The 13,676-nt window shown below is 49.8% G+C and overlaps 2 protein-coding genes across 3 annotated transcripts in view; one reads left to right on the top strand and one right to left on the bottom strand.

The window, feature by feature from the left end:
- MSTO1 (misato mitochondrial distribution and morphology regulator 1) overlaps positions 1-13,676 on the bottom strand; it is a 255,728-nt gene that overhangs the window by 16,072 nt on the left and 225,980 nt on the right. The gene's annotated exons all lie outside the window — the stretch shown is intronic.
- GON4L (gon-4 like) overlaps positions 1-13,676 on the top strand; it is a 421,863-nt gene that overhangs the window by 362,185 nt on the left and 46,002 nt on the right. The window lies entirely within an intron of this gene.

The following is a 13,676-nucleotide window of genomic DNA, read 5'->3' as shown; positions in this document are numbered from 1 at the left end:
TGTTTGTCAATTGGGGGAGGAAGCATTTATTAATTAACACTTTTGGGCAATACTCTTTTTCAAATCCAATGCAATCTGTACTTGGTTACCCATGGCGTGTGTTGCATGGAATTAAGAATTTCTTACTGAGCTTTCAAGGCAGTATATTGGCAAAACTGTTAAGTAATTAAGCATTTCTGGTGGACTGAGCTACTTGCAAAAAAAATTGCCTGAGGACAAATTTTATTTTATTTAATCTTTGTTGTTTTTCTTCAAAGCACTACACATAATCATGTAGTGAGTTATGTGCTTTCGTGTAGCACTTACTACCATACGTAGGGTCATGTAGCTATTTGGAATATTGCGTTGTTTATTTTTCTAGGCTAGGGTACTCATTAACTGTAGATGGAGTGGGCTGTTGACAGGGTATTATATTGTGGTTAGCGGGGTTAGAATATAGTCTTGGCCAGCTGGATCCTCTTCTTGTTCTGGTACGAGCATTATGTACATAGATTTGTGTCATTAAGATGTTGACATTTGTTTTGTTCTGCTGGGATTTACAGGTGGCTCTTACATTTCAAGACAGCCTTGCTCATTATGTAGTTTGATTTCTGTGTTCATGAGGGTGTGGTTTAAATCAACATATTGTGGATGTTATATTATGGTATATTGATTTATGTAGTACACTAATCACCCGAGACCGTATCCAGGTCTTTAAAGTTGTTATAGGTGTGTGGTCCCCAAGGTGCTTATACGAAGAGCCTGGTCCACAGCTTCTTGTTTAACTCAAGAAGTGAGGAGGGGGCTCTGATGTCTTGAGGAAGGTCATTCCATGTCTTGGGTGCGATGTAGGAGAATGAGTAACCTCCAGTTTTGCTTTTGCGGATGCAGGGAATGTGTGCAAATGAGAGTGAGGCAGAGTGTAGGTGTCTGGTGGGTTGGTGAAAGTGTATGCAACTGTTCAGGCATGCTGATCCTGTGTTGTGTAGGGCTTTATATGTATGCATGAGAAGTTTGAATTGGCTGCGCTTGTAAATGGGGAGCCACTAAAGCTTCCTGAGGTGCAGTGTGATGTGGGTGCGGATTGGGAGGTAGACTGTGAGTCTTGCTGCTGTATACTGGATGTTCTGGAGTCTGTAGGGGTTGTTTCAATATTCCTGCAAACGGTATGTTGCTGTAGTCCAACCTGCTGGTGATGAGTACTTGTATGACAGTTCTTCTGGGGCAACAATTTGAAGTATTGTTACATGTGTAGGTTGTGAAAGCAGGGGTGCACAATGCGTTCACTTGAGCTGTCAAGTTGAGCTTGTCGTCTAGCATTCTCACTAGATTTATTGCACGGTCCGTGGGTGTGGGTGTTGGTCCTAGCCCAGACGGCCACCTTGTAGAGTCCCATGGGGATGTCTTGCTGTCGAAGACCAGTACTTCTGGCTTGTCGGAGTTGAGCTGCAGGCACTTGGTTTGCTTCCAGTCTGCTACAATAGTCATGCAATTGGTGAAGTTGGTACTGGTCATGGTTGTCTTGTCCGTCAGGGAGAGGCTGAGTTGGACGTTATCAGCATAGGAGATGACAGAGATGCTTTGTCAGTGGATGATGTTGTGGGAGAGTGCCCCTTTTTGACATGATCACCTCGAATTTTTGCTCAGTATTTAACACAATTTTGACTGATGTGCACTGGGTTCCTGCTAACCAGGTCCCCAGTGTCCTTGTTCTTTCCCTAAAGCAAGGTCACATGTTCTATTGTACACAAATTGACAAGGACTTTAGCACCATTGTAAGTCCCTAGTAAAATGGTACCCCTGGTACCTAGACCCTGGTTACTAAAGAGACTTTCTAAGGGCTGCAGCATGTATTGTGCAACCCTAAGGGACCCACACACAAACAATGCACACTACCATTGCAGGATGCGTGAAATGGTGCACACCATTTTGAAAACATGACCTAGTGCACACCCTGGGTGCCATGCCCACAGACACTGCATACAATATATGTAAGTCACTCCTACAGCAGGCCTTCCAGCCCTAAGGCTGGGAGCATTATATTTCATGCAAGGACATATCTGCATGAAAAGATATGGCCCTGTGATGTCTATTTCCATTCCTACAAAAAAAGAAAGGGAGGTCTCCTCACAATTCCAGTGTCGGGACGAGGAGTGAAAGACAAGCAAGAAATCAAAACAGTCCCTGTGTTTAAAACATTTGCACCATTGAACCATTGGAAGGGTGCCGACACTCTTTTAACTATTTTTATATTGTGGCACTGTAAATAATATTTGATATTGTACATTTTGCAATAAATTGTTCAAATTTTACAAATATTGTTTTTTTCATACTTTGATAAGGTGGTTTGAGTTGTAAGGATCTCTTGAGTTATGGTGGTACACTATGGATAGGATTACCTTTTTTCAGTTAAAGATAGGGACTGTTTTGATTTCTTGCTTGTATTTCCATTCCTAGACATAGCAAGTGAACTGGGAAGCAATCTTAAGGTATGTACTGGGCCCTGGTCACTACGAGGTAACCAGCTGGATAATGGTTCACTGAAACCTATGGTGGTTGGTATCAAACACTTTGTCTTAATAAATTCATATTAATACCAGTAGTGAATTTATTAAGACATGCACCCAGAGGGCACCTTAGAGGTGCCCCCTAAACACCTACCAGCCTCTTATTTTGCTGGCCGACTGGTATCTTTGCCACCACAGACACGTTATTGAGCCCCTGTAGGTGAGAGCCAGTGCTCTCAGAGATCAGAAACCATGCCTGCTCTGGCAGGAGGTGTTTACACCTCCCCCAGCAGGATGGCTAGTGATTTAGCATGTGAAAGCCAGGGGCTTCAAAGCCCCTGCAGCCTTTGATATGAGACCTCTGCTTCCCCCAGACCTGGGAATGCCATTTCCCTACCTGAGGCACGCCTGGCACCAGGACAGGCATGAAATTAGCTAGTAGGCTTGTTGAAGCACCAGGCTAGTCACACCCCTAAAGGTGGGGGGCGGGGGGCGGGAGGCTGCCTGGTGTGCTAAATGAAAGAAGGGTTCTACCATCTTTATTTTGGTGGGATTAAGACTGGAATTAAAAATTCTGGGACAGGTTTATGCCCACTCCCCACAGGAAGTGGTCATTCATATACGGTGTGTAGTGACCCCAAGGGTAAATAGCCCATTGGATATAAACCCTTCACTTCCCTTAACACCATTACATTTAGTATTTAATTCGCCTACTGGCACCAGGAACTCCGATTCACTTGTCTAAATAAGGAGGACAAAGAAGATCTGAAGAACGTGAGAACTGTGGACGAGCTGTGGACTTGACGCCAAACCGTGCCTGCTCCTGTCCCGACAATTGCAAAGACAAGACTCGTCCTGCAGTTTAGTGGTCTCCCAGAGCTTTGGAGCCAGCACTTTGCAAGCCAGCCAGCATCTCCCTTGAAGTGGAGGAGCCAATTTCAGGCACCAACCTCAGTCTGGTTCACCAGTCTGCTGACCACTGGGTCCACCGATGCAGCAGTACAGGAGGAGGTCTCAGAGAGTCCAGAAGGTCACCCCTGTCGACCCATCCTGTCTTCGAGATGCTGATCCACCCTGGAACTCCCTGCATTACTACATAGGCTTTCGGAGTCTGTTGCAAGCACCAAGGCTTGTTGTATCCAGTTCAGATACCACCGCCGAAGGCTGGGGTGGCTGGCATGAAGTCACTTACCTTGATTGCTGCACGTACGTCGTCGTCTTCGCTCCAGTCCCTCAGCTCTGAGGGCTCCTACTCCAGCCAGTTCCATAAACTAATCCCGGTGCTACTCTCATCCTGGTAACCAGCATGAGAGAAGCTCCAGCATTGAATGGAGCGGGCTGGCGGAATGCTCCTTCAGGCCCTGGAGACCTGTGCTTGGTCTCCACCCAGCTGTCCAAGACAGCTGGGGGAGAGCTGCAGCGTGCGCATGTCACTTTTGCTGTCTCAAGAGAGGCAGCCAAACTTACATGCGTACTTTGGAGCATCCATCTAGCTCCTCCAGTCCACTGAAAGATACGCCCCCGTTTCTCTCGACTAGGGGCAGCCTGGCCGCGCCCCATGTGAAAAATAAAATGGCAATGAAATAATTTCATTGCCATTTTATTTTTCACGTTTAGCGCGGCTGTACCAGGCGGCGCATCACCCCCCCTGACCTAATGCAGAAACCACTGCAGTGTCAAGGGACTCCAACAGAGGCCAGCTTCACACCAGAAGTCGTCTTTCTTTTCCCTCTTCTGCAGATACGGCCGAGAACTGTGAGAGCCTCTAACTTCAAGTGGCCCTCCAGCCATTACCTCTGCACCCGAGCCCCACAGCCCAAGTACGTATTTTTTCTGCTGGTGTTTCGTTTGCCCACGAGTCGGACTCCCTGTTAGGTTCCTCCTGACTTGTGCCAAAATTCCTCCATGCAGGCTCTGTTGTTTGACAGGCCCCGTTAAACTTGGACAGCTCAACACGACCATCACCTCTGTACCCGGACTCCCCATGGCAGTGCAACCCATGGTTTCTTGGACCCTTAGCCATACGCACCTTAACCCCTAAAAGATACCTTCTACAACAGAGTGCAAGTATACCTATGCAGTGTATGTTTCTCTCACAGGATAAAATTACCACATACCTCAGATCTGACAGCTGTGATTTTTGCATGTGTTTAGTGTAAAAATCTATGACGTCTAAAGTAGTTACCTGATCCCGAAGATCTGGTGTCTAAAATATATATAAAATATATTATTTTTTCAAATTGGTGTTAGATTTCCTTATTGAGTGTGTGTATCATTTATTGACTGTGTGCATCAATTGCTTAACACTCTCCTCTGATAAGCCTAAAGCTGTTCGACCACACTGCACAAATAGAGCACCTTTGCATTATTAAAGCAAGCCACTGTATACTAGTAAGGGATATCTGAACTCTCACCAGGTGCACCTCATTTTGGTACACCATATAGAGAGCCAGCTTCCTACAGATGTTGGCGAGTGGTGTCATGTATATGTTTAAAAGGGTGGTTCTGAGGGGCGATCCCTGTGGTACTTCGCATTTCAAAGTTTTCACCTCCGATGTGAAGGATGGCAGCCTGACCCTTTGGGTTCTACCCGTGAGGAAGGAACAGATTCATTTGAGGGCAGATCCTTGTTTGCCAATCTCGTGGAGTCTTCTGATGAGGCTGTAATGGGAGACCATGTTTACGGCCACAGAGAGTTCGAGATGGATGAAGGCTGCTTTTTCTCCTCGGTCCATGATGATCCAAAAGTCATCAATGGCTGCGATGAGTGCTGGTTTGGTGCTGTGGTTCTTCCTGAATCGTGACTGATCGTTGTCCAGAAGATGGTGAAGTTCGAGGTGGGTTGTGAGTTGCTTGTTGATGCAATTCTCAATCACTTCGGCTCGATAGAGGAGCAGGGAGATGGGTCAAAAGTTGCTTAGTTGATTCGGGTCGGTTGTAGACTTCTTGAGGAGCATGTTGATTTCTGCAAGTTTTCATTAATCCAGGAAAGTGGCAGACATGATGGAGATGTTGGTGATGTGAATCAGGTTGGTGCTGGTTGATGATGTTCCCAGGTTGTAGATGTAGTGGGGGCATGGGTCCATTGGGGCCTATGAGTGGATGGTCCGCATGATTGCCGCTGTGTTGTTTCTGGTGAGGGTTGTCCATTCCTTGAGTTGGTGTAAGAAAGTGCCCTCTTTTTGCATGGTTCCCCCACTTTTGCCAAACTGCTGATGTGCTTTGACTGAGTGTGCACTGGGTTCCTACCAAACAGGTACCCAGGGCATATGTTCTTTCTCTAAACTTCATTGAAAACCAAACCCAATTTGCACTCTTTGGGCCACAGGTCAGTCCCTTGTAAATGGTACCAGAGGTACCAAGCACACTGTGTCCAGGGACGGCCTCTAAGGCCTACAGCGCTTATTGTGCCACCCTTAGAGGCCCGGTTGTAATGTGAGCAAGGCTCCTTGGAGCCGAAACGTCATGCGGCTGAATTTGCACTAATAAATTTCCAGCACTTACTTGGTCAGTGTCCGTGCTATCCTTTCCTCTGCGAAGTTTTGCACGCTGGGTGGAGACGCGGCATTCGGGATATATATATATATATATATATATATATATATATATATATATATCATACACACCCTGCTTTTATTTTATTTTTTGCAGCCTGCGTGTTTTGGTGCAGAACAAAGTCAAGAGTCGACATGGCACACATCCCTGTGTGCTCTGGCATAGGTCAGCCACCCCTCTAACTGGGTGCATAATACCAGTGGTGAGGGTACAGGTGCATGAGCCCTGTAACCCTACAGTATCTAAGCTATTTCTTACACATTGAAAGTGCAATAATGCCATTAAGAGTATAAGGTGCTGGGAGTTTGTCATTATGAATTAGGATGCTCCCTGAAACTCTACTAACTTCTAGTGACCCGGCTGAGTGACTGCTTAGGCTGCCACCAACAGACATGTTTCTGGACCCCTGGGTCGAGAGCCTGCAGCTCTCGTGGGCCAAGCCTCCTCCCCCAGGATGGGCAGGGTCCACGAAGGGGAGACTTCAAAGGCTTGCCGCCTTTGTGAGCTACCCCAGCCCTCTGCTGCTTCCAGCAACTGGCTCCCACCGGTTCTGACCCCCACTTTGGGTGGGAAAATCATTGGGAAAGCCAAGTGAGGAAGGGAGATGTGCCCACCTTTGCCAACCCCACCTCTCAGGTGGGGGAGGCGAGGTGAAGCACAACTCTCAGTCCCCGCCATCTTGCAGATGAGGATACGGGCCAACCAGAGAGAGGCATTTGCCCCCCTCTCACTGAAGGTTGGCATAATAGGGGATGTACCCACCCCAAGGAAGGGACCCATTGGTTCCAACCTTTACTTACCTGTATGTTATGTTAATGTTATGTTATGTTAAATGGGGTGCTTCTATAGCGCACGGCTACTCCGAGGAGTGTCCCGGCGCTGTCAGAGCCTCACAAGTCTAGAGTGGGAGAAAAAAGAGATGGGACGAGCGAGAAGCGCGTAGCATAGATGGGATTGGAGTTATTGCATGAACAGCAAGGTTTTCAGATCTTTCCTGAATGCCAGTAGATTGGAGCTGGATCTGAGCGAAAGAGGAAGCTCGTTCCACAACAGGGGCGCAAGATGTTTGAAAGAACGTCCCCCACAGCGAGCACAATAGATCCTAGGAGTGACTGCCCTGGCCGGAGTCGAGGAGCGTAGGGATCTAGGAGGGAGATAGAAAGTTATCCATTTCTGGAGATAGCGGGCGCCTATACCATGAAGGGCTTTAAAGGCGATGTTCAGGGCCTTGAAAGCGATCCGCTTCTTTATGGGCAGGCAATGAAGTGTTCTGAGGAGCTTGGTGGCCCTACTCCCCTGGTGAGCCAAAGATGGCACGGGCCGCAGAGTTCTGCACAACCTGGAGACGCGATAAGAGGTATTCCGGCAGACCAAGGTACAGAACGTTAGCGTAGTCAAGGCGAGAGCCAATCAGGGCCTGCACCGTGGTCTTTCTGTGCTCTATGGATAGAAGCGGCAGGAACTTCCTCAGCATCTTCAGGATCGCAAAGCATCTGCCAGCCAGGCCCGACACCTGGCCTCTAAAAGAGAGGCAGTTGTCGACCTGAAAGCCCAGGTTTTTCGCAGTCCCCGAATCACTGTCAGGAGGGAACATGGCGGCAAGCCACCACTCTTTCCATCTGGAGTCTACGGGACAGCCGAAGAAGAGCACTTCCGATTTTTCGGAGTGGCACTTGAGGCTGTGATGACTGAACCAGTCAAACACTGCCCCAAGGCAGCCCCGAATAGAAGTCCCGTCAAAGTCGTTTCCCTTGTCGCAGGTGAACAGGAGTTGCGTGTCGTCAGGGTACGACACGATCTGGGCCCCAAAACCCTCCGCGAGTGCCACCAAAGGGGTCATATAAATGTTGAAAAGCGAGGGGCTCAAAATCAAGCCCTGCTGATCTCCGACCTCCAGAGGCGGCATCGCAGCGGAAAAAGGTGGGGCCCAGATAGTTTGCTGTCGGTTGGAGAGGAAAGACCTGAACCAACTGAACACCGTCCCCCTAAGACCCACCTCCCAGAGTCTAGCTAGGAGGCGGTCATGGGGGACGGTGTTGAAGGCTGCAGAGAGGTCGAGCATCACCAGCATAACTTTTCCTCCCCTGTCCAAGGTTGCCTTGATCGCTTCGGTAACCTCGAGCAGAGCCGGTTCGGTGCTCAAGTTCGAGCGAAAACCAGACTGGGATTTGTGTAGTATGTCGTTCGTCTCTAGAAAGTGGGACAGAGTAGTGTGGACGTGTTTCTCAACCACTTTCGCAAGAGCAGGCAGAAGGGAGATGGGTCTGTAGTTGGCATGGGAATCAGGGTTTAGATTGGCTTTCTTGAGTAAAGGCAAAATGAGTGCCTGTTTCCAAGGCTGAGGGACTTCACCTGAGCTAAGCGAGAGGTTAAGGATCGGGTTGATGAGGTGATTGAGAGTAGGGGCCAATTGCGCAAAGGTTTTAGCAGGGCATGGGTCAAGAGGAGAACCTGATTTAAGTTTGGAGAGGAGGTCCAAAGAGGACTGGAGGGACAGTGAAGGAAAGTTCCAAAGGAAAGGCCCTGACACGGTCGGAGAGGGATCCAGAGGCCAAAGGGTGGGAGTGTAGCTCGTATTGGAGGTACAAAAAGAAGTCTGGATAGTCCTAATTTTGTTGGCAAAAAAACGGCGAGTTCGGAAATCCAGGACTCGGAGTGCGAGATTTTGGGATTGGTCCAGGGTGGGGAAATAAAATCCTTGACAATCCTGAAAATTTCTTTGCATCCTGTACACCCCTAAATCTAGTATTTAGGGGCACCCCCCTGAACCTCGCCTCCTCAGACAAGAATCGAAGACAAGAAGAAAGACCGAGCAAGCTGTGCTGAAACTAAGAAGAGGAAGACACCCACTGACTTGGCCCCAGCCCTACCGGCCTGCCCCCACCTAGAACCTGCTCCAGCAAAATCCCGGTGTGTCCTGCAGCTGCAGCAAACTCAAGAACCCAAAGGACCTGCCCTGCCTTCCCAACCTAAGACTTTGTCTCCCGTTGTGAGAAAGTGCCATCTTTCTTGCATTGGTATGCCCCCACTTGTTGCTGAACTGCTGATGTGCGTTGACTGAATGTGCTCTGGGCTGCTGCCAACCAGGTGCCCAGGGCCTGTGTTCCTTCCCTAAAAACTGTACTAAAGCCTAAACCCAATTGGCATCTCAGGCCACATGTCAGCCCCTAGTAAATGGTACCCAGCGCATTGTGACTGGAGAAGACCCCTAAGGGCTGCAACACCTATTGTGCCACCCTTAGGGGCCCTGTACCCTGAAACACACACACACACTGCCTTTGCAGGCTGAGTGTCCTGGTGCAGGACTAAACAAAGAGTCGACATGGCACTCTTCCCTGTGTGCCATGCCCACAAACCCACTGCCCTAGTATACAACAGCCACCCCTCTAGCTGGATGCCAAATGCCAGCGGTGTGGACACAGGTGCATGAGCCCTGTGCCCCTACAGTACCTAGGGCTGATGCCATTAAAAGTATATGGTGCTGGGAGGTTGTCATTACGAACTCCACAGCACCATAATGGCTACACTGAAGGCTGACAACTTTGATATCAAACTTCTCAGCACAGTAAACCCACAATGATGCCAGTGTGGGATTTAATGTAAAATGCACTACAGAGGGCATCTTAGAGATGCCCCCTAAAACCTAACCTACATTCCACGTCTTGTCTGAGTGGCTGCCTAGGTTGCCACACAGCAAACATGTGCTGGACCCCTGGGTGCAGAGCCCCCGCTCTCCTGGGCCTGCAACCAGGCACATCCTGGGACAAGGTGCCAAGCCTCCTCCCCCAGGATAGGCAGGGAACGCTTCAAAGGTATTCCACCTTTGTGAGCTTCTCCAGACCACTTGCTGTACTCAGCAACTGGCCCCCACCAGCTCTGACACCCACTATGGCGGGAAACCCTACGTCAGAAAGGGGGGTGTGCCAGCTTGTGCCAACCCCACCCCTCCGGTGGGAGAGGCGAGGTGATGTACAACCCCGGGCTCCGGCCATCTTGAAGATGGGGAGCCCTGCCCAATCACAGCTAGGCTCCTGCCCCCCTCCCACAGGAGAGGAGCAGGCTAGTGGGTGTACCCACCCCAGGACAGGGACCCATTGGTCCCTGCCCTTGTCTAACCTGTAACGCCCCTAAATTTAGTATTTAGGGGCACCATATAGCTCCACTGAAGATTGACCAATTTGATATCAAACTTCTCAACACATTAAACCCACACTGATGTCAGTGTGGGATTTAATGTAAAATGCACCAGAGGGCATTTTAGAGATGCCCCCTAAAATCCTAACCTACAATCCACGTATGGTCTGAGAGGCTGCCTAGGCTGCCACACAGCAGACATGTTGATGGACCCCTTGGTGAAGAGCCTCTGTTCTCCTGGGCCTGCAACAATGCACATCCTGGGTGAGGTGCTAGGTCTCCTCCCCCAGGAAGGGCAGGGGGAAGCTTCAAAGGTCTGCCGCCCTTGTGAGCTTCTCCAGACCACTTGCTGCACTCAGCAACTGGCCCCCACCATTTCTGACCCCCACTTTGGCTGGAAGACTGGCGGGAAACCCTACGTCAGGAAGGGGGGGGGGTGCCGGCCTGTGCAAACCCCACCCCTCAGGTGAGAGAGGCGAGGTGAAGCACAAACCCGGGCTCCGGCCATCTTGAAGATGGGTAGCCCTGCCCAATCACAGTTAGGCTCCTGCCCCCCTCCCACATGAGAGGAGCAGGCTAGGGGGTGTAACCACCCCAGGACAGGGACCTATTGGTCCCTACCCTTGCCCTACCTGTAACGCCCCTAAATTCAGTATTCTCCAGTATTAGGGTGTCTTTCATAGATTCACATGCTTGAATATCCCCCGTCGTCGGAGTGGGAGTCCCACGGTAAATAAAATAGCAATAAAATACTATATATATATATATATATATGTGTAACAACATAAAACCTGAAATATGTTATAGAAAAAAGGCATAACAAGCCTACACATATTTCTACATAGGAATGCATGGAAAAGGAAAAAACCATTTGCAGTCCATCATTGTCATTATGTTGGTCCAAACCACAGCCAATCAGGCGCCAGCAACCCTATAGAACCTTCTCCTCAGAGCTCAGCACCTCAGATTTTCTACCGCACGTTGTGTGAAGGGAGTCTCCCTGAGCTCTGCTCAGTTTTCTTCAATTTTCTTCAAACTTTCTTCAGTTTTTCTTCTTAATATCACAGTTTTGTAATGTCTTCTTACATGAAGTCTTCCTTCAGACCCTGTGTCACTTGTGGGAAGCTGAGACCTTTTCCTGTGAACCCTCATGAACAGTATATGGACAACACTTTGCTGGTCTCTGACATGGTAAGAGGGAGAAGGGGTTGTTCTTGTGCTTAGACTGTACCCCCCTTCTGATGTGGGAGGATTTTTTTGTGTGTCCTGCACATTAAGATTTTAGTGATGCTTCTCCTCTACTTCACCAGCTGAAGTAACATCACAATTAAGGGGTCTCTGGCCTTCTTTGAGTCTGCCTCCCACATCTACGCCCACGAGATTTACTCTCAGGCGTCTAGACTCACTCTGCGCACTTTTCTACGTGAAAATGTGCCAGCTTGTCGACGTTACGGTCAATGTACCCTCTGACAACGCCTCCAGGCATGCGTCGACGACGATGACAGTGCCCTCTTGTAGTCTACAGGCTCGTAAACCACTGGGAGTGTTTGGTCGATGGTAAATTTCTTCGACAGTTGGCCTCGTCGACGGTAGGTTCGTCGACGGTAGGCCCGTCGTCGGTGGCCTCGTCGACGGTGGCCTCGTCGACGGTAGGCTCGTCGACGGTAGGCTCGTCGACGGTAGGCTCGTCGACGGTAGGCTCGTCGACGGTGAACTCCGTTGACGGTAGGCTCGTCGACGGTGAGCTCCCTCGACGGTGAGCTACGTCGACGGTGAGCTCCGTCGACGAGACGGTGAGCTCCGTCGACGAGACGGTGAGCTCCGTAGACGAGATGGTGAGCTCCGTAGACGAGACGGTGAGCTCCGTAGACGAGACGATGAGCTCCGTAGATGATGAGCTCCGTAGACGGTGAGCTCCGTAGACGGTGAGCTCCGTAGACGGTGAGCTCCGTAGACGGTGAGCTCCGTAGACGGTGAGCTCCGTAGACGGTGAGCTCCGTAGACGGTGTGCTCCGTAGACGGTGAGCTCCGTAGACGGTGAGCTCCGTAGACGGTGAGCTCCGTAGACGGTGAGCTCCGTAGACGGTGGGCTCCGTAGACGGTGAGCTCCGTAGACGGTGAGCTCCGTAGACGGTGGGCTCCGTAGACGGTGGGCTCCGTAGACGGTGGACTCCGTAGACGGTGGGCTCCGTAGACGGTGGGCTCCGTAGACGGTGGGCTCCGTAGGCGGTGGGCTCCGTAGGCGGTGGGCTCCGTAGACGGTGAGCTCCGTAGACGGTGAGCTCCGTAGACGGTGAGCTCCGTAGACGGTGATCTCTGTAGACGGTGAGCTCTGTAGACGGTGAGCTCTGTAGACGGTGAGCTCTGTCAACATTCAGCTTTGACGCAAGTTGGCTTAGTTGACGGATGACCCTGTCAACATTCAGCTTTGACGCCAGTTGGCTTCGTTGACGGATGACCCTGTCAACTGTTGGATTTGTGGACGGTTGAGTCCGTTGACAGTTGGTTTCACACACTGTTGGCTTTGATGCACAATGTTTTTCGGTAGACGATTTATCTCGTCGACTGCAGCTTTCTGCTACATCCACATGATGGCTTTTTACTCCTGCCTTTATTCTTCTTGGGCAGCACATAGCCGTATGAGCATGTTTTTTCTTCAGATCAGAAATATGTATTTCTGACAGCAAGGCTGCCACGGCCTGTACCAGAGCGACAAATAGTTTTCCCTTTTTTCCCTCGTCCTGGGGTAACTACAGAAACAAGTTCGTTCAGTTTCTATCATAGATTGTATTTAGCAAGAAGATGTTAGACTCATACAGAGGCCAAACTCTGTGCCGGCGGTTTGTTTTCCACGCCTCCACAAGAAATGTGAAGCTCCCCACTATTCAGCCTACCCTGACTCAGTCATTACTCAGGCGGCACAGCGATTATCTTGCAAGCCAGTTGGGCAGGTATGCCGCCAGATGTGCTCTGACATGTTGACGCTAGTAGAACTTATTCCAGAATCCTTCAAGCCTCACGCTTTGAAGATCCTGCAGGAGGGAGAGAGAGAGAAGTGCATCAGAAATGATACACTGTGAAGCGGACATTGCGTGTACAGGTTTTTTTCCACAGCTCGCTGTAGGGGCAGTCTGGCAAAGACAATTTTGCTTCAATGCTACGCCTTTCGCAGGGAGTTTTCAGACTTCAATACTTCACTTGTTCTATTGATCGAGGATCCCTTCTGGCCAGCATGTTGATGAGGCACAGCAGACCATCTTAAAGGACACAAATACTGCCCGCACCTTTGGGATATAGAATCGCAGCCTTTTCGTAGTGCCGAGAACGTAGCTCCACGTCCTTTGTTTCAAGGGAGTTCCATCCAGTATTGGCTCCTGCAATCTGAACCAACTGCGTTACGCAAATCAAACGCAGTCATATAGGCACAGTACCAACAGGTCCTACATAGACATCATCGTACAGCCGAGGCAACTCTTCTAGAAACAATGGATTACCTGGAAC

The sequence above is a fragment of the Lissotriton vulgaris genome, chromosome 12 (assembly GCF_964263255.1).
Source record: "Lissotriton vulgaris chromosome 12, aLisVul1.2, whole genome shotgun sequence".
In the NCBI taxonomy this organism is placed as follows: domain Eukaryota; kingdom Metazoa; phylum Chordata; class Amphibia; order Caudata; family Salamandridae; genus Lissotriton; species Lissotriton vulgaris.
The sequence above is the reverse complement of the archived record's forward strand: the minus strand, read 5'-3'. Positions and strand labels throughout refer to the sequence as shown.